The following is a 22706-nucleotide window of genomic DNA, read 5'->3' on the forward strand; positions in this document are numbered from 1 at the left end:
AGGCTTTCCCCTAACTATCTCAGAATGATTTCTTACCAGAAACGCTGAACAAGAGTAATGAGACTCACTTGGCTCGATGAGCTGCATTTTTAACAATTCTTTAATTTGTCTCTTTATTTCTTGTTCGTCTGAAGGAGTGCAGGGGATCATTTTCTCTTTGACTCCATTATCATGCAAGGTTACAATTTCCTGCATTGGACTTTCTGCGTCCCAAAACTGTTGTGCATTTTCTGAGCAGCGTTTTAGAAGTCTTTTATGGATATCATTTTTTTCTGTAGACCAATTGGGATCTATGCATGCCATTTGTTTTGCTTTAGATTCTGCTCGACTCATAAATTTGCAGAACTTCCTGCCAGTTGTCAGAATCTTTTAATGGCTTTCTGGCTCCTACCCTTTTGTGGCTATTTTCATGTCTTGCTTCTGAATTTGCAATAAACAATCTAGGTACACAAATAGCTTTTTTTTTTTTTTCAGATTTATAATCAGCTTATCCTGGCTGATTGTTACTGGAAGCATAGAATTTAAGAATGGCATTCCCAACATTAAACTCGCTGAGGGATCAAAGTGTTGTATTGCAGAGATCTTAACTATACTCCCCCCAACTTTTAATGGAATATTGTCTACATAATGAGTTAGACTCACAGTGCCCCCTATTGTTTCAGAAACCAGTGTATTTTGCAATGGTTTCCCCAGAGATTTAAATAAAGATGGTCTAGCCAAATTATTCGATCCACCGGTATCGATGAACGCATCAACAGATATCCATTCATTTTTTACTTGAACTTGAACCGGGATATAAATAAGGCTATTAGTCTTGACTATCTTTTTTAACAAAGAATTTCCTTCTGTTTTAGTAATCTCTGGTTTTGGAAGACTGGTTGAGAGCCATAGTTCTTTTTTGAAACGGACAAAAAGCATTTACTTCTGGAAAAGGTGACAGAGGTTGCTTACCTTTTTGTACTGACTGTTGTGACTGTGAACTTGCGGATTCATCTTCTAAATCATATGATGTTTCGCTGGTGACTTCAATGTCATTTTCTTCTTCACTGTAATGGATTTCTTCTGAAAAATCATCATCTGAACAGGATATGCAAAAATTCATCTTCTGAACACATTCTTCTTCCTCTTTTGCATCTGATATTTTAGTCAAAATATATACATCTGAAATATCATCCTCTGATTCTACAATGGACAAATCATCTTGAAACTCTTCTATATCTATACAAGCTTTAAGTTTACTTGATGAATTTTGCGGGCACTTTTGTGCGAAATGTCCCTCTTTTTTACAAATGAAACAACATTTATTGTTTCTTGGTCTTGTTCTTTTCTTCAAAAATTTATATTTGCGGAATGGCTTTCTTTGATTTGAGACTCTTTTGGGTTTAAATCTACCATACCTCTTTGTTTTCTTCTTCTTTTTGAATGGTGTCCATGGTAGCATGATTTTGTAGACATCTAAACCGGGTGTGATGTCATGCGCCTTCTTTTGCCAGCATAAGTATTTAACTTTTTTTGTAATTCTGAAAAGAAGGTCAACCCAATAAACTTGATCTAGTCTTTTGTTATGTACATTTAGATCTTTCAAAATCAGGTGTCCTAGATTGCCTGGAAACTTTGACAAAAAAGAAATTTTTTGAGCCACATCATTTGAGAGATTAGCTTTGAAAACCTTAGCCATGAAATCTTTACTGAATTGATCAAAGTATTTCAGATCTTTTAATTCCATTCGACTAAGATCTGTTATCAATTGCTTTTTCTCATCAACTGGTTCTGGGACGAATTGTGTCTTTAGCAATAATTCTAATGTAGACAGTCCGGCTTCGATGACGGCTCTTCTCTCTTCTTTGGATGGTCCCATTCACAAATCATACACTATACCAGTCATGCGTTTTTCTGCTAGGACCATAATGGATACATTATCCAATTTAGTAGTAACCTGCATCTGATACAGAGCACCTATCCAAATCCGGATTGATTCTCCAGGATTTGAAGAATTATCCAAATCTAGAATATAGCCACTGGTATTGGCAGCATACAGGTCTTCTTCAACATGTGGATACTTATTCACTTCTTTCAGGATATGAGCCTTGTTTTGGTTATTTATTGATGGCAAGATAAAAGAAGGAAATTTGGAGGCAGCTTGTTCAAGGGTCATCACTTCTTTCTTTGAAACGAAAGGTTTATCTGTTTTATATGTTTCTCTTTCACTGGTTAGTTTTCCAGTGTTCTTAGAAGTGGACTCTTATGCATTGGTCATAGTTACTGCATCTTTTGATTCTTCTTCTTCTTGATCCCAATAATTGGGTGCACTCATATCTATGTGAAACTTAGGAACTTCTTTTGCCTTTTTCTTCTGTCTCCTTCTTCTTCTTTCTTCCTTTTCAAGCTTTTTTGATTGTTGCTCTTCATAGAGCAATTTCAGATTAGCATTTATCAAATCAGGTTGTTTGCCTAAGTCATCTAGAACATCTTTAGCGTGAGCACACCAGGTGGTTAAATAGTTTCCTATCTGGTATACCTGGTCCATGTCATTTGGATTTTGTGAATTTTGTTCTAGTAAAGGAGCGCAGTCAGCTCTTGCTGCTGGTTGTCTGGAATTAGATGGAAGAAGTACTGAATTTTGTTTTTGGTGGCCATTTTCCTCCTTTTACAAATCTGCGATTTGCAAACTGGAATTCCTCAACAGGTGGAGTAGAATTGACTTATGTTCTAAACATTTTATTTACAACAAAGAAAGGTTTTTCTTTTGGTATGTACAATTGATTTGTACACAGCGGTACGCTGGTGGAAGAACTAGTTTCATCTGGTGAAGGAATATGACGATAAAAAGATTTTCTTCCACTGACAAGAGGTTGTTCATTTTCTTGGATTGCTGGTAACACATGTTTTTCTGGCATGACTATGGGCCTTGGTACTTTTGGTCTGTTTGGAAGAATTCTAACACAACCATCTGATACAGACATTCTTTTAATAGAACTATTAGAACTATCTGCGGATGCCAGAGATTTATATTGGCTATTCAAGTCATTAGGCAAAGCTTTTTTGTCATAATGAACACCTTCTACTTGGGCATTGCTTATTCCTACAGCGACACAATCTTTTAACACTGGCTGTCTTAATTTAGGATGTACTGTACTAGTCAGCTGGAAAGAGGTTTGGACTATAACAGATAAATATTCATTGTCTTGAACCATTTCTAGACCTTGTACTCCAATTAAAGCTTTCCAACAATCTTTCAAGTGACTATCAGAGAAACTAATGGCATAATCTGGATAGATAGTGCCATATTGACATCCCGGGGATAGATTTCCAAGTATTGTTCCAGTTCGGGCATGATCATATATGTTATGTCTGTTGTCGAAAACTTTTGCTATACAGGGAGTGTGTTGAGACCATGACGGAATAACGGAGTTAGTCCAATTCTAATTCCCCCAAAATGTAAATAGAAGAATCTCTTTTCAGCCATATATTTTCGGAATTTTCTAGTTTCATCTTCAAAAAACAAATTAAGACGGACAATTTGTACAAATGGACATGATATTTTTATTTTTAGTTCAACTTCTTTGAGCAAAACCCTTTTAGATAGTCTGAACAATGATGGCACTGGATAAATTTCTTTAGAGCTTAACACGGGCGGGTTCCAGCTTTCTGGGTCTTCAACCTTTTCATGTTCTACATTGTCAGATTCAAGAGATCTACTATCTACTTCAGATACAGATCGTTTTTTGATATTTGAAAAGGATCTTAAGAAATTGGCCATGTTGAACTTTTACAATCTATTTAAGAGATTGACTGAAGCAACTTTTATCTACTCAGCACTTGTAAACGATATGCTTTTCGAAGGCTACCTGGCTAACTTCAGACTCTGTCTATAGAATGTATCGTGTCTATAGAATGTATCATGGAAAAAATATGATTCCCATAAAACTGTTGATAGGGTAGAATATTGCACCTTCTTCTTGACAAATAGAATATTGAGCAGAGTTGGAGTTATCAATTTGTATAGGTTGCTTGGCAGATCTTTCACATGTATATGATTTCTAGTGATTATACATGGTAAGTGAAATTAGCGGTTGACTTGTCTGTTCTAGAAGTCAGACATGCATTGAAAAGTACCCATGAAGCACTTTGCAAATGAAATCTTCAACGATTGTTTGTGTGCTGGGGGGGGAAGATTTTTATAGCCATGACAATCTCGAAAATACCTACTGAAAACGAACTGTGGGATCAACTTGAATGAATAGTATCTTCCTCTTCTCATCTGTACTAAAGGCAGGAATGTGGGTTGTTTATCGGCCTTATCTCCCGGCGAGCTTGAAGTTATTGTATCTGGATGTCTGTTTTACTGGTCTTGGAATTGGTTGTCTATATCATGTACAAGCCTCTCAGCGTGTTTGAAAAATTGACTGTTTTGGTTGTCTATATCTGTACAAGTCTCTCAGCATGTTTGAAACTTCTTGCATTGGCAGAGACTTGCCGCTACGCAACCCTCCTTGTTAATTCATATGATGAATCCTTCTATACCACAAAAGCGTTAATGTTGTTGAATGTTGACTAGTTTATATTTAATTCAATGATCATTGTTGTTATCATTACATTCTCCTTGCATGCTTCTAGTATCATGTTGGTTATTTTTGTTTTGTGAATGATATGTCTTCTCATCCTTGTCCAGAAATTTACGTGTATTAAATGAGCATTGATTTGAGCTTTGCTAGATAAGCACAAAATCTATAAAATCTATCATAGAAAATGTGTTGGTTAGCTAGGGTTAGCTAGGCATAAAAACAATGTTGAAAGCTATTTATTTCTATGGAATTACATGTATCAATGATAAGTCTAATTATTTGAAATGCACTTCATACTAACATTTTATATCATCCCTTTGTTTTATTTTTAGGTTTCCAAATCCGAGGCATAGAAGATGGAAATGAAAACAATGATACGGTTGGATCAATTTGAGATGATGATGGTGGTGGTTTCACTAAATATGAGAGTCCAATTACTAGTGTAGATGCATAGGTTATTTGCATGATATCATTGACATGTATATTTTACTTCTCTTATATAAAAATATGTTCACTTTATGGTTTGGACATCATATTGACTTGTTTCATTGAGTGGCATTAGGAAATGATTATACAATCATCATTTTGATTTTTTTTAAATATGACGAATATAAAAAATTGTTTTATAGGATATTATATATGTCTATTTGAATTGACTATTTAGTTTTCTATGATGATGTCCATGACATCATGATGTGATTATATTGAAATCATATACACTGACTTGTTTGATTTGATGGAGATGATGATGTTGCTACAAAATTACCTACCTTGTATTTTTTTTCCAGAGTAAAATCTTAGGCACTAGGGATGGGGTGGGGAAAAAATCAACCTCCCCCTTATCTTGAAGGCAAGAGGGAGGATGTCGATATTTTACTTCTCTTATGTAAATATGTTCACTTTATGGTTTGGACATCATATTGACTTGTTTCATTGAGTGGCATTAGGAAATGGCTATACAATCATCATTTTGATTTTTTTTAAATATGACTTATAAAAAATTGTTTTATAGGATATTATATATATGTCTATTTGAATTGATTATTTAGTTTTCTATGATGATGTCCATGACATCATGAGGTGATTATATTGAAATCATATATAATGACTTGTTTGATTTGATGGAGATGATGATGTTGCTACAAAATTACCTACCTTATGTTTTTTTCTAGAGTAAAATTTTAGGCACTAGGGATGGGGTGGGGAAAAAATCAACCTCCCCCTTATCTTGAAGGCAAGAGGGAGGATGTCGATACCATGCCAATGCCACATTATACACATTTAAGAGCACCACATAGATTATTATTTTCAAAAGCTTAATATTTCACATATAATATTTGAACCTTCGTGGGGGAGGCTAAAAAACTATTTTTCCCAACCATTTGAGCTAAACCAAATTGATTTGATGGAGATGTTTGATTTGATGGAGATGATGATGTTGCTACAAAATTACCTACCTTATGTTTTTTTCTAGAGTAAAATTTCAGGCACTAGGGATGGGGTGGGGAAAAAATCAACCTCCCCTTATCTTGAAGGCAAGAGGGAGGATGTCGATACCATGCCAATGCCACGTTATACACATTTAAGAGCACCACATAGATTATTATTTTCAAAAGCTTAATATTTCACATATAATATTTGAACCTTCGTGGGGGAGGCTAAAAAACTATTTTTCCCAATCATTTGAGCTAAACCAAATTGAAAAATTGTTTGGACATTAGGGTTGTTGATGCCATGCCAAAGCCACATAATATACTTTGCTTAAGAGCACATATATTACTCTTTTCAAGAATGTAACATTTCATTTACAATATTTAAAACTAGGTGGATAGGATAACAATCATTCCACCCAACCATCCAAGTTAAACCCAATTGACATACTTTTCTTATATCTATTGAGCATTGTTGATTTTAATTAATTGCAATTTTGTATGGAAAAATCATTATCTTGAGATATTGTTTGTAAACTATTTTTCCCAATCATTTGAGCTAAACCAAATTGAAAAATTGTTTGGACATTAGGGTTGTTGATGCCATGCCAAAGCCACATAATATACTTTGCTTAAGAGCACATATATTACTCTTTTCAAGAATGTAACATTTCATTTACAATATTTAAAACTAGGTGGATAGGATAACAATCATTCCACCCAACCGTCCAAGTTAAACCCAATTGACATACTTTTCTTATATCTATTGAGCATTGTTGATTTTAATTAATTGCAATTTTGTATGGAAAAATCATTATCTTGAGATATTGTTTGTATAAAGGAATATTTTATCGATGCACATTTTTTTTTAGTTAGGATGAATGCCTTTAATTTTACTTTAACTACCTTAACGCGTCTTATAATGTTAATTCAAGTTGAGATATATGTTAAATATTGTATTTATTTCGTATTTCTTAAAATAATTTGAATTAAAAAATGAGTATAATAACATTAGCATTAAACATAAAAATTTATTAGGTGAAAAACCATATATGAACTAAATGAATATGGGAAAGAAAAATTGGAAGAAAAACTTGATGCTAAAATGGATGAAATACTAGAAGCTATGGCTGAAGAAAAAACCCAATGTTAAAGTGGAAGCCTTAGTGGAAGAAAATATGGTGTTGAAGTGTAAGTTATAGTTAAAAAAAAAAAAAAAAACCATGGTGCTAGAGTTGAAGTTATAGTGGAAATAAAGCCAATTTCTAAATGGAAGCAATAGAAGAAACATGGAATGTTAATGTGGATGTTATAGTGGAAGAAAAAAAAATTTACAAGCAAAGTTGTAATGGAAGAATCTCAATGCTAACGTGGAAGCCATTATGGAATTAAAACTTATTATGAATAAAAACAAATATTAGAAGATATAGACGAACTAAACTAGATGCTAAAGTAGAAGAAATTCTAGAAATTATATTGGAAGCAAAGCTCATTTGGTGTAAAAAACAAAAATATGGTAAAGTTAGTGGTATAGAAGAAGCTACATTATGAGAAAAAATCAACACAATACACAGTGCTACTAAATTGCATGATGCTAAACCTAGCACAAAAGTGTGATCATAGATAAAACTTAGAAAAGCAATTAATGAAAAATGTAATGTGAGAAAAATTTGTCATTAAAATTAGTACCAAAATCAATGTAAAATGAAAAAAATGTTCTACGTTGACAGGAAAAATACATTTAATTTAGAGATAAACTTGGTGTTAATGGAATATTTTGTTACAGTGACAGAAATACATTGAATTTAGAGATAAACTTGGTGTTAATGGAATATTTTGTTACAGTGAAAGAAATACATTAAATAAAAGAAGAATAATGTAAGTTATCTAAAAATAGTCCATCTGTGTAACATTGAGCTCATCCTCAACTATACATTTTTGTAATACCTAGCAATGCATTCATGAATTCCCTCATTTACCTAATATTTCTCTCATGGCTCCCTAGTCATTGGAAACTACAATCACTTAATATAATTTTATAAAAATATATACGTTGAAGTAAAATTATTGTTAGAATGTGCCCCTTTGGAAGATAATATGTCTGGGTTGTGTCAAAAGAAACTTTATCCTTATGTAAAAGAGGTACACCCCACATTCATCATGGAGTAAATTACCCTTGTAATCGTTTATTATATAAAAAAGAGAAATTACATTATCCCATATGTATTATTTGGATGTAATTCCTCGATTACTTAGATATAGCAGAGTTTATGGAGTCCTATGAAAAACATAACAAAAGAATATCAAAGTTTCATCTGTGTAAAGTTGTCAAATATTTGTGGAGATGCTCTATGTAAGATTGGATATTTTTTAAGATAGTATGGAAGTTATTTCCTTCCCATGGATGTTTGCCCAATTAGAGTTTTACCTTGTAAATTTGGCGTGTTTTATTATTGTTCACGTTCCAAATATTCTAACATGGCGTTAGAGTTGGTTACTATTTTCTATCTTTTCCATAAAAAAAAAATTGTAACAATATTTTCTTCAATTGGATAAACACTATTATTTATAGTTGAGCCATATAGGTATATTAACCATTAAGGCTTCTCTCTCGGAATTTTCACTACAAGATTGATTATATATATATATATATATATATATATATATATATATATATATATATATATTCCGACTTCACCATTGGCTCCATAATAATGAATAAGCTAGATCAACTTATTGATTCATTAAATTTAATTTTGTTAATTAGTTTGTTCAACCTATTTTTGGTATATTTATTTATTTTATAACCTGAAGTTTTTGGTGCATATATATATTTTCTTCTTCTGGCTTCACCATTGGCTCTAGAATAATGAATAAGCAAGGATCAACTTATTGGTTCATTTAATTTGGCTGTCTTTCCTAATTTTCAATTAGTTTGTTTAACCTATCCTTGGTAAAAAGAAATATAACCTAAAGTTTTTGGTGCATATTTTAGGTTTGGTGTTTACCATTCCTATTTTTTTTCTGCCAAGCCTTATTGTTCTCTTGAAGCTATTTTGTTTTTCAATAGGAGCTTATTTTTAGTGAATTTTTTTGTTGGGTTTATTTTCACAGTGATTTAGCTATTCAACCTTCTCTCTCGCATCTTCGTACATTGTACAAGCATGTACATATCTATATGACCTCAGAGGGTTGAGAAGTTTTTGTAGTAACATATGGATGGGTTTGCATGTTTCTTTCGTAATAGGTTTCTTTAAGTTCATTTTCGGTGGTCTATATGTTGGGCCTCTTCCCTCCTTTGTACATGAATTGGACGAGTCTTTATAGAATTTGTATGGTCATTTGTTTGATACAAAGTTTTTGGGGACCAAGATCTAGTGTGCATATGGGGGTTGATTTCTTTTCGAGCAAGGATACAATTTCTCTTCTTGGTTATATAGATTATGATTAGGAAGGAAACAATTTAGATATATGAGCTACCATAGGGTACATTTTTCAACTTGGTTCATGTATTTTTTCATGGTCTAGTAAGAAGTTGAGAACTCTTTCTCTATCTTCTTATTAAGCATAGTACATCCATGGTAGCTAAGGAAGCAACTAAAGAAACAATATGTTTATGCCATGAACTCAATTCGTGTGGATTGGTTCAAACGTCAAATACATAATTAATATGTGATGACTAGAGTTCAATTTATCGTGCATGTAATTTGGTGTACCACTTTATTGTACTGTTCAACAACCCCCCCCCACATTTATTATATAAATAGTTAGTATTGTATTAATAAATGGGGACTTTTCAAATTCTTTTCAAAAAACTAGCAAATAAGAGCTTGCCTTTTGAAGCCATTTGGAATAAAACCTTGGATAAACTTAAGATATCAAACCAAGTCACTTTGTGACTAGGAATTTTCGCTTTATCGCAAATCGTAGGATCCAAAGTAACAAAGGTTATTCATGAGTCAAAATCTACGAAATGTGATAAAAGAAACCCCTGTAAAAGACCAAAGGTTACTTATGAGTCAAAATCTACGAAATGTGATAAAAGAAACCCCTGTAAACGACCAAAGGTAGCATTGAACCTTTTATAACACTGAAGGCTTAAAGCATTCCTTATAAAATAAAGTATTTGTCGCAATTGCGTTGCGGCTTCCACAAAGGCGCAAACATGCAAACCATGAAAACTGTGAATTGCAATGTGGCCAGGACCCAACAGAATAATGCAAACTGTTATAACTTGAATCAGGTCTGACATATCGTGAATAACTGTTTTTATGGAATAATTATCCGTTTAAGGAAAAGCACTCGTAAAATAAAAAAGTAAGTCGCTCATCACAAATCGCAAAATTGACATATCGTGAATAACTGTTTTTATGGAATAATTATCCATTTAAGGAAAGTCACTCGTAAAATAGAAAAGTAAGTCGCTCATCACAAATCACAAAATACAAGCGACTTTGAATTGGTGTATTCTCGATATCACCAATATTGTGATTTGCGATATTGTGATGTTGCGATGTAATCATAGGATTGGTATCACACTTAACGCACTAATTTGAAATATCATTTAGAAACTTGCGATGTGATGTTTTGATGAGTTATAAAGGAAATCACACGTAGGCCTTAATGCATAGTTAATAATGTTTAATTGCATTTACTCTTTTAATGGCTTGAGAAGATTGATATATTTTTTACCTGTATTTGAAATAAAAGCTTCGTCCTTACGTTCTTTCAAAATTTATTGTGTTATTGTCTTTCCGCTTTTATTGTCTCACTGTGTTCTCACTCTGTTTTCTCCATTACCCAAATTTGAGGAAATTTCTTAAGGAAACAACGCTTGAAAAAATGGTTAAGAAAGGAAAGGGGACTGTAGAGGCTACTACATCTAAGGATTCAGACATGATTCCACTCTTCTCTGATACCACCTGCAACAAGGATGGTGGGACTACATCATGGGAGGCAATGTATAATTTACTGGAGGAAGAAAACCCAAGGGTACTAGAAATTAAATAACAACAGATGATGAGGACTCATCCGATGCTTCCTATTTTGAAGTAGCATGTTTTCCTGCACAAGATCGCTGCAAAGCCTAAAATATTACCATAAACGGATATGGTAATATGGATGGAAATTCCAGAAATTCCAGGCATGAAGTCGTGGGGTCATTTACTCCAAGCAATTTGCGCCGAATGTACCATCTGTCAGAGCCATAGAAGCTCTATGATAAAGCCTTTATTGAGCATTTTACGAAAGAAAATGAAGACTTGATGGATGTCATGTAGAATTGGAGGTTTGGTTCTAGCAAGTTCAAGTGAGAGAAATATGGTATGTACCCAATCGCACCTCTGTCAATGCCACATAATTTTGCAGCCGCAATGATGTGTAGGGTATTTGGAAAGGCTAACAACACTAAATTTTCTATTGAATGGGTTCCATTGATTGATATGGCTGTTAATGCGATAACTATGAACTGGAGCAATATTTTGTCGGGCAATTTGGCTATGGCCATTAGAAAATATAGGCGCAATATAATTATCTCCACTCGGGTTATCCCTCCCTTTTACATGAGTGCTTAAGTCATGGATGCTATATGTTTTTGTTGACATTTTCCAAACATGGGTTGGAAATGGACTCTATATGACCCTACTCCTATCCATGCTTATCATAAAGTTTTATGGGAATCACAATTTAGCTCCCATTTTTATAAAATTTGTCATGGAGTTATGTTGCCAATTTCTCATACCATTTTTGGTAAGAAAGCCCTCAGGCTATCAGAGGAAGCAAAGATAGACATCTTGCCAGTGGCAAGATGGTTTGGAGAGGAATTATTTACTTATATCAAAGTTTTTGGTAGTATTATAGCTCCACATGTTCTTCCATTTTATGTTCCAAATAATTATTGGCAAGGGAGATTGCCTATCAAACACTGGGGGATGGTATTACGAAAACCCTCAAAGAAATGAAGAAATCCATCTGGCCGACCTTTTCGGTGCAATGTGGTTCTTTCATATTACATGATTTTGGGCACGCGACAAAAGAGATACAAAACATCACATCTCTGAATCTGGGTACTGTGTCAGGCAGATAGTGACCCTAACAAGGTTGCCCGAAACTTCCACTAATATGGTCAAAATCAGGGAATTTATTCACCAGGACGATGAGTTTGATGATCTCTTTGAGGAAGCTGAGAGATTTTCACAGGTTTTACATTTAGCATCAATAAAAATGAACTCATCGGATCTCAACCGCTTCCACATATACAAGAATAAAAGACTAAAAAAGGCCCCTTTGGACCTATTACTAATTGAAGAAATAAGAGAACCTATTCCCAATGTAAGCTTGGAGGAAAGTTCCAAGCACAATTCTGATGAGGAATCTCAAAAGAAGTAAGGTCAAGGTTCAGAAAATTCTGAACATCAATCTCATAATAAGGAAGAAAGCCCTGAGAAAGATTTCGAGAAGGACACAGAGGAAAACGCTGAAGAAACAATAAAAAAGGCCTTTGCCAAGGAACACATGGAGACTGGCTCCATACAGGTTCAAACAGAAAAGATCAAAGTCATTGATAAGGATAAAGAATGGGAGCAATTTAATAAAAATCTCCAAGTGTCGCAGATAGAGACAGGTCTTGAAGGAACAAATGGATTTCAGACTCCTAAACAGGCTCAACAGGTTATAAATCTAGAAACAACAATACAAGGAGTTACAACTATTCAAGATATTGTAATCATCCATGCCTACCTAACTTCAGAAATTGTTTTAAAGATTGAGTTACCCCCATTGGATATATTCTACATCCCAACACATAAGGCTATAGTGAAGAGGAAAAGGAATAAAAGAAAACTCAATGCATCAGCGACAAAAATTCTAGAAAATGAATCGATGGAGGTAGTATGGAAAGACGCCCCCATCGATGATCCACTAGAAAATATTACAAAGCTATCACAATTTGCAGGTGCTTATGCAAATGTAACAATTGATAAGGCAACAAAAAGTTCGACTTTTTCTTAAAGAAAAAAAACAAAGAGTTCAGCTGTTAGAACAACAACTAGAATAAGAAAGACAAAGCACCAATAAGCAAGCACAGATGCAAATGGCACAACTTCAAAAAGATTTTGAGCAAATGAGATTACATCTTCAGACAAACATTGCATAGAAGGACTCACATATTCATCAAATGCAGAATGTAATGAATAAACTCAAAGACCACCCTCAAACAAAAGAATTCATTAAAGATGTACTCGAACTAAACTCTCTGTTGTCACAACAAGAAATATTCTTCCAAAAAATCTCATTGATCAAACCCTATTGTGAAACAAGTGATGCATTAACCAACCAAGTGGTTGGTCAGAGACTAGAATATGAAGAGATCTATAAGAGGATTTCAGAGTTTATTTCTTGGTAGGAATATGAAGAAGGTAGAAAATCTGTTCTGCCAAAGATTGAGGAGTCCCACAAGGATGTTTTATTCACAAATTGGGACATATAGTTGAAGCAAGTAAAAAAGGCAAGAGCAAGAGTAGCTAGTACAACAAACAATATAACTGAAGATCTGAACCAAAACCTTCATAGTTCCAATATTATCAAAGAATGCAGGCCATAAGTTCTCCGAGACATCAAACAGTTAGAAAAACAATGGAAAGAGACTGCCAAAATGCAAGTTGAGGAAATCAAACAACTATCTAAGCTTGATTGGGAAACCTACTGGCAGTTTCTAGTAAAACTACACAGTCATTGGATGACTCTACGCTGTCTAACAAATTCCACACAAAAGATGGTGCCACCTCTCTTTGATGTTGTATTCACAGGACAATTAAGATCAAGAATTGGCTATCCACCCTAGATGCAGCCAATGATAGATATCTGTGAACTCAAGGACTGAATGGCTGACTAGAACCATTCAATTTGAAAAGCTTGTCATCATTTTATTTTCTATTTTAGTTTTTATTTTATTTATTTCAAGTTTGTTTGTTTGAAACCTCCTCAAATTTTTATGTAATAATTTATTTTTGATACATATGTTGTATTATTTAAACCTCTCATGCATTTAGAGAGGGGTCCAGAATTTTATCAAAAACACTTTGCAAAGGCTTGCATTTCTGTACTTTTGTGATTGCCTTGATGAGATAATTGGAATAAGATCATGATTTTCTTCGAGATTGAAGCATACTCTACTGAATTTGTACTTTTGTAATCCTAGAGTATATTTAGTTGAAAGGAAGCAAATCAATATCGCTGACTTCATGAGGAGAACTTCTCATATCTAGTACTTCTATCTTTATGGTTGAGTTTTGTTTATGAATTGGCAGTAATATTTCTTATATTGTGTTATGTATGAAATCTGAGCTATAGTTTGACGTTATTTCACTTTTGTAAAATGTCTTAGCTGTGATACCTTATTGAGTACATGAACAATTGATATATGCGATATAGTTTCCACAATTATTTTCCTTAACTATTTAGTCAAAATAATTATCATTAACAATTTCTTCTCTTATAGCAATTGAATGATCTTTATTACTTGTTGCTCTAAGATATCTTTGTAGATCGCATGAGTTAAGTTATTTCCAGGTATATATTAAGATAAATGTTAGAATAGATAGAAGCATGTGTTTGATTGTTTAATTAGACCATTTTAGTTAAGGCATTTCCCCATTATACCTTATATCAAACCAACATCATCATCATATCAATTTTTGATGGGACATTGGTCCCATTATCTCCAGTGGAAGCCACCATACCAAACGGAAAATGACCTGCTTCCAAGGTCCGGATTAGGTGGTTACCTTCATGTTGTAGCAATGGAATTCCGAGGCTTCAACATTTTGGTGCTAGAAGGAGGGCCATGATTGTGAATGGAAAAGAGAACTGATCATAAATTGTTGGGAACAGTATCCCCCAAGGACAATTTTGGGTCAAGTTTTGTAATAAAGTTGTAAAGTCTCCATATTTTGTGGCCATGGAGCGTGAAGGTGTCATGAGTCATAAAGGGTTGTCCACCCTTATTTTGTAAAGTGTAAAGTTGCCTGTAAATATCTACCCATGGTCCGTGGACCATGGGATTGTATAAAAATAGCTAAGTAAGTAGGCTTTAAGTAGTTTAGAGAAGCAATAAGTCTTGAGCGATAAGGGGGAAGTCTTTAGAAGTATAAGTTTTGGGTCATAGCGTAGGTAAAGACTCTACAACTGACTGCGCAGAGGCCTAGGGTGGAAGTCCGCTGCTGAGTGCGTGAACCCCAACAGCGGTGTGCGCAGGGCGGATAGAGTCTGTAATCATCTGAAGATATCAATAAAGAGAAGCATTCTACAAATTTTGTGTCTTTGTTTCCTGTTAATGCATCTTGTCATATTGTGTATGAATTTCATTTACAATGCTTATGTAATGTGTGAATGTATGTAATTACGTTGGTCAATTGAACGCAAGAAAGAATATTTGTTTACGCGGCGCTAACCGTGATCGCTTAATAAGATAAGTAAGACACTTAAGGTAATTTGGGAATTTACACAATACGTTGGCCTCGCAGCGCGAAAGTACCTGAACCGAAGGTTAGGGCTATGCGAAGGTCAATCGTACCCCTTCACGGAGGTACCGAAGCACAGAATAGAGGGCTAGACAGACAGGGCCCTAGGACTTGGGGACCTACGTGAAAGAAAGAACAAAAGGAATAAACCAACATCATGACCATCTCAAAGTGCGGAAACTTGGTTCCAGCATCCCCCCATACTGCTTCAGGTGAGACTTCGGTCCGCGCTTCGTGGGCTGATGTCGAAAGGGCCAGTGGTGTAGGGATTTGTTTGGATAACTAACGCTGAACCTGGGTCAGGCCCCACGCAACCAACAAATGGTTATGTCGCCAAGACCAGAATTTGCATAAGAGATGTGTGATGTTGTATCACTAGAATCCAACTAAGAAAGAGATCAGAGACCAGTTGGATAGGAAGATCCACGAATTCACAGCGCAGGGGAATAGAAACCCGCAACTGACAAAGTAAAAGTGGCTGGACAGGTACCTATATACAGAGATCCACGAGATCTTTTTCTGTTCTTTTCCAGTTGAGCTATACGAGTGGATCACGAAGCTAGCAAATAGCCAAGGAAGGTGGAGATTTGACGGTCTTATTGTCTGGACCCCGGAGTTAGTACATATATTGGAAGCATCTGAGGATAAGATCGCACGTGTTGTCGATCATTGGCTCGATCGCATCATAGGAGGATTTGTGACTGAATTCGCAGTCAATACCTCAGTGAGCTACAGCAAGGTGGAGCGACGCTTTTTCAAAGGCTCGCGAGGTAAGTACTTGAAGTCTTTGAATACCTGGATTAAGATATTATTGTGTGAAAAACGGATTATGCAGCTACCTTGATGTTCGGAGCCACGCGAAGCGGAAAAACTTACAGGAACGAAGGGAGAAAGGGTCCTGAATATAGTCCATTAATTTCACCTCCATTGGGTGACGAAGAGGGAGTAGCGCAGGCTTCTCCGGAAAGTGCTATTCAGTTAATAGGTCAAGGATTCCCACGACTGCCACCTCCATCCACACCACCTCCAACTTCATCACCATCACCTGCAACTTCACCCATACCACCTCCACCTCCACCGCAATTCAGCATAGCAAATTGAGTGAAGCTGCGTTTGTTTAAAGGCATGGGAAATGAGGACCCGGGCTAGTTCTCGTTCGTTGTGAAAGCTGTATAGGAAGCTCAGGGCGTCACAGATGATCACACGAAGAAGGCAACATTGGTTAGTGCTTTGGAGGATCGTGCGCTAACATGGTACATTAAATACTCTAATGATAACCCAAACGCTTGGGTGGCGGATATTCAGACCGCTCTGAATAAAGAATTCAGTAGGTCTAAATCCGAGGCACAGTTGATTGTGGGGATTAAGGAAATCACGATGAAACCAGGCGAGACACCTTGGGAATTAGATTAGAGGTTGAAGTGTTGATCCAGGTGGATATTGGTGGCCACCTGCCAGGTCCACCTGGACCCCCACCATTGTCTTTCTCAGCATTTTCAGTTTCCTTAATTGTAGCACAGTTTACTATTTTTAGCAGTTTTTCGGGTCCTGAACTTCCGGAGCCGTTTTGAGGCCCTAAATGACGTTTTTTTGGAATTCTGGGGCGACCGCGCCCTATGTTGCCTCCCAAAGTGGTAGTACTCGGATAGATCTTTCTAACGATCTATCGTACGCGTCAAACAGAGATCGTATGCCAAAGTTACGACCCCGGGAAATTGATGTACCAATTTACCCAAACGGGGCCCACAATTTGGCGTTTCATCTTCTAGGGTTAGGTTTCGGTATGTGAAGGGTTTTCCATTGTTTCTCAACAATAAATAGGCCTTCGAGCCTCATTGTAATACAGTTCAGAACAGTTCAGAGGCATGTAGCCATCACATCTCTTCTCAGAGATAAGCTACCATCGCCCTAGCTAGTTTATTGCCATTTCTGTTTGTAAGCATATGTCAGTATTTTCCATTAATGAAGTGAAGTATTATTTCCGCTGCATCTTTGTGTATATGGTTATCTCTGTAATTTGTTGCGTTCCTGTTTAAATCTGGATCAAGTGTAAAATCCGTGAAGCTAATATGAAAGTAACAGATGGACAGCACCGCGAGTGGTTCGTGGCTTCGCTCCTGTGACACTTAAGGGTTGCGCTGTCACAACAGAAGATAACGACTTAGGCGGAGCCCTTGGAGATTGCAATGAGATTGCATGAAACACCGATGCAGGATCTGAATCTAGGGGTTCACGAGATTCATGCGTAGTTGCAAAATCTTTGTATTGAAATGCAAAGTTTGAAGCAGGGCAGAACAGTTCGACCGGAGGTGCGTGAAGAGGTATGGTGCCTGAAATGTAAAGGTCAGGGGCATGACAAGGACCATTGCCTGGTCTTTGCGAACTATATTGCAGGAGGAGGACTGATGCCTTTGAGGACGGAAGCTCAAGCAAGACCGAGCACGAGGCCTACATTGTGGTGCGCTATATGTCAGGTAGCAGGAAAACATACGACGGATAACCGTCATTTGCTGTAGAAGTTTGTAAAAACACCACAACAACTGCTTTGCAACTTCTGTAGGTCGGTAGGGCATGATTAGCGCAATTGAAAAAGCTATGAATTGATGATGGATAGAACACCCTCCTATAAGATTCAGGCAGAAACGCGACCTCTTGATCAGAGCGCGAGGATGGTGCGAACAGGATTTCAGCGGCGTGAACGTGGCCGAGGCGGAGGAGGACATGGCAAAGGTCGGGGATAGTGAATATGCTACAATTGCGGAGGACCGAGACACTACGCCCGAAATTGCACTAACCCAATGTGTCCATCGTGCAAATATTGCACTCTCTTTGATCATAAAACGGAGGGTTGTTCTACGCTGATAGCAAGGATACGCGACAAAGGGGCGCTACCACCTCAGCCGACTCAGAACCTGCAGATGATGAGGTATGAGCGTCGCAAAGAGGACCCGAATGTGAATATAGTTCTCCGAAGTGGAACTGCAATAGGGGATGATAAGGGGAAACAACTCGAAGATAGTGCATGGGTTCGCAAAGCTCACGCGAAGGAGGCTGAATTCGATTTGGAGCGTGCACGCGAAACATTCATGGAAGCAAAGAAGATCTTCGCCGAGGCTTCCACCTCAGGGAGCAAGGATAAGTCGGTTCAGGAAATGGACCCTTCTATGCTTACGACCTTTCTAGAGACCTACATGAAGTTGCTGCGCGATAGCAAGGCCATGAAGGGATTACAGGAGCTTATAAATAGATGCGTCGGAAACACCCTAGGTGAACCGTGCGTGGTACGAAAGATTGGTAAGCATAAAACAAGGACATGATGAGAGATGACACTGACCGCGCAGATATGAGAGTATGAAATGGATCAGGTTATTTTGGATCTGGGGTTAGACGCGAACATCCTACCAAAGCAGACTTGGGAACGGACGGGAAGACCCGCGCTGCAGTGGTCTCCGATTCAGTTAAGGGTCGCAAATCAGCAAAAAATCATCCCCATGAAGCCGCTGCATGGGGTGACTGTAGATATTGAAGGCACGAGCACATTGGCTGACTTCGAAGTAATAGAAATTGTGGATGATAGCAACCCCTACCCTGCACTCCTTGGGATCGATTGGGATACTGATATTAATGGGGTAATCAAACTAAAGAAGCGAAAGATGATATTTGAGAAGAAATCACTCCGCGTAATAGTGCCCCTAGATCCTGCTGAAGGATTGCACTATACTGAACCAATCCGTGATTATGAAAGCGATGATGATTTGGATGATATATATAAGATAACAGTGCGAGACCAAGATTGGGTGAATCCAATAATGGATGTACGAATTACATGGGATCGCGAGAGTTTCTGCACCTCGAACTTTGATGAAGAATTAGAGCGCTGACAGAGTCGGTTACATGAAGTAACCACGCTAAGCTGTAACATGATGATCCGGTCATTGTGCTGTGTGTCGTCGGAGGTAAGAAATCTGCCCTCTTATAATGGCCTGAATGATGTAGATGTATTTTTGGACGCATTTGAGAGGGAGGTACTAGAAGAGCAGCGCTTCCAGCTACACCCGCAAGGTGGTGGGTTACGCACAAGGGTAGCTTTGATGATTGGCACGAGTGTAGGAGGATGATGAGAACACGCTTTGGGAAGCCAAAGGTACGAATAACGGACAAGTATGACGGGAAGGATGATCTGCGCGCACATTTGGCCAAATGGGTCGAGGCTTATGGAGTGAAGGCCCAATCTGAATGGGTGCACTTGTTCTGTCACACCTTGGATGTCATCCCAATGAACTGGTACTTGGAAACAGAGCTTCACCATGGTACAGGTGAATGGGATATTCTGCGCGAAGGACTCATAATGACATTCATCTTTGAAGACAAGTTTTACTGTATTGATGAGGCACTACAAGAAGTGAAAGCAACAATCTTTAGGATACTGCAGGATCCTTTGGACCTGGCTCAACCCGATTGGACTACTCAGCTGAGTCACGCGCTGGAATGCTATAATGTAACTGTTGAAGAAGAAGATGAGGATTTGCAAAAGATTAACATCCCTGAAACAGAGGGTCACCGCGAGGCTGAAGGATCACAGATTGAGAACCTAATATGAACGCACCACTGAAAACGAAATATGTAAATATTGGTACAAAGGCAAAACCCAAATTCACGAAGATTGGAGAATACTGGGATGACGCGATGGTGGATAAGGTCGCTGAATTGCTCCACAAATACCAGGATATGTTCCCTACCAAGTTTACAGATTTAAAAGGGTTAATCGGAGACCTGGGTGTTATGAAGATCACATTGAAGCTCGACGCGAAGCCGGTTAAGCAAAGACCTTACCGTCTCAATCCAAAGTATAAGGAGAAGGTCCACTTAGAGCTAGACAAGATGCTCGTGGTAGGGATCATTGAGCCCGTAAAAGAATCTGCTTGGGTAAGCCCAATGGTGGTACAGGAAAAGAAGCGGAAGGATGAAATAAGGATATGCATAGATCTCGGGAAGTTTAAGGACACTTGTGTACATGATCCTTTCCCAACTCCGTTCATTGATGAAGTGTTGGACAATGTAGGTGGCCAGGAAGCATAGTCGTTTCAGATTGAAGCAAGAGGATATGAGCAAGACGACCTTCGCGACTGAGTGGGGATATTTTCAGTACACTATAATGCCTTTCGGATTAAAGAATGCGGCTGTGATTTTTTTGCACGTAGTCATTGCAGTGTTCAAGGAATTTATTCACAAGTTTATGGAAGTGTAATTTGATGACTAGACTATGTTTGGGCTGGTGAAACGCCATGTGGAAAGTTTTCACCTGATGCTAGATACTTGTTGAAGATACCAGATCGCGCTCAATCTGAAGAAATGCCTGTTTTGTGTTCCTTTTTGGACCCTACTGAGTCATGTGGTTTTAGATAGGGACTGATGGTAGATCCCGCAAAGATCACGGTGATACTTAATTTAGAAGCGCTGAGGAGTGTGAAACAACTACGCGCTACACTAGGACATATTGGATATTACAGAAAGTTTATCAAGGGCTATGCCCAGATCACCACGCCTGTGGAGAAGTTGTTGAAAAAGGATGTCACATTTTGCTGGAACGAGGACTGTAAGAAAAGATTAGATGTATTGAAAGAAAATATGGTCACCGCACCGATTTTAGTCTTCCTGGATTGGAAGGAGGAGTTTGTGTACATGTCGATGCGTCATGTATAGCGCTGGGAGCAGTACTAACACAGGCTGGTGGAGGAGACTTGGACCATTCTATAGCGTTCGTAAGCAGAAGGTTAACCAAGGTGGAGAAGAACTATTCCACCACTGAGCGCGTAGGGTTGGCCATGTTATATGCACTCTAGAACTTTAGACACTATTTGTTGGGTGGCCATTTTAAGATGTATACAGATCATTCTGCATTGAAATACTTGATCAATAAGGGGGAGGGCGGCGGGGAATCTGCAAATGGTTGTTATTGTTTCAGGAGTATGATTTTGAAGTTATTCTGAAACCTGGACCACTAAACACGGGACCAGACCATCTGTCGCGCATCGAAACAAGGGAAGAGCCCACTAATTTGGAGGAGGGATTGCTTGACGCGTAACTATTTGCAGTGCGCATCACAGATGGTCATTTTGAAGATATCATACACTTTCTAATGATAGGAATTGCCTGGAAGGTTACACCGTCCAGTAGAAGGAGTTAGTGGTCCACGCATCACACTTTTTTGTCATTCCTAGGTATCTGTACAAAATGGGGTCCGATGAGATATTGTGAGGATATGTATCGGAGTTTGAAAGGAGCAGTATCCTTGCGGACGCTCATGGGGGTGCTGCGAGAGGACATTATGCAGGGAGAGTGACTGCATAGAAGATTCTACGCGTAGGGTTGTGGTGGCCAACCCTCCATCAGGGTTCGAAAGCTTACTGCAAAGCGTGTGATGTGTGTCGAAGGACTAGCAGGCCATCGCAGAGGGATGAGCTGCCTTTGAATCCACAGATGACATTGCAACCCTTTGAGAAATGGGTGATAGATCTTGTGGGGCCCATTCAGTCCCAAGGGAAGAAGACGGTAGTGAGGTACATTATCACTACGACGGAGTATTTGACTCGATGGGCGGAGGCACAACTTGTAAAGGATTGTACAGGCACGACCGCTGCAAAGTTCCTCTTTGAGTATGTACTGACACAATTTAGGTGTCCAAAGATTTTGATGAGTGATCGCGGTACGCACTTTCTAAATGAGACGATTAGTGCGTTGACGGAGGAATTTGAGGTATATCACCAGAAGAGCATGCCTTATCACCCACAGGCTAAAGGGATGATGGAAGCATTCAATAAAGTGCTGGAGAACGCACTGACCAAGGTTTGCAACGCTAAGCGAAGTGATTAGGACCTGCGCATACCCACGGTACTATGAGCCTATCAGACGACATGCAAGAAGTTGATTGGACAAACACCCTCTAGACTTGTATATGGTGTTGAAGCAGTGATGCCCATGGAATACGTTGTGCCTAGTCTGCGCATAGCGGAACTCATGGGTATGACGGATCGCGAAGCCTTGGAAGAAAGGCTTGCGCAACTGGCTAAGCTTGAAGAAGAAAGATTTATAGCTGGATTTCATCAACAGGTTCAAAAGCAACGCGGAAAAGCATGGCATGATCTACACATTAAGCTGCGCATCTTTAAGGTAAATGACTTGGTTTTGTTATA

General features: G+C 37.8%; 1 long non-coding RNA gene across 1 annotated transcript in view; it reads left to right on the forward strand.

Annotated features, from left to right (window-relative positions):
• The window catches only part of LOC149196983 (uncharacterized), a 148139-nt gene extending 142831 nt beyond the window's left edge, over positions 1 to 5308 (forward strand). Inside the window, exon 3 of the long non-coding RNA XR_016254698.1 lies at positions 4898 to 5308. This is a non-coding gene — a long non-coding RNA (uncharacterized LOC149196983). The remainder of the gene's footprint in view (positions 1 to 4897) is intronic.
• The last annotated feature ends 17398 nt before the right edge of the window (positions 5309 to 22706 follow it).

The sequence above is a fragment of the Pinus tabuliformis genome, chromosome 2_2 (genome assembly GCF_031772625.1).
Source record: "Pinus tabuliformis cultivar Carrire ecotype Pingquan chromosome 2_2, CPIR1, whole genome shotgun sequence".
Taxonomy (NCBI): domain Eukaryota; kingdom Viridiplantae; phylum Streptophyta; class Pinopsida; order Pinales; family Pinaceae; genus Pinus; species Pinus tabuliformis.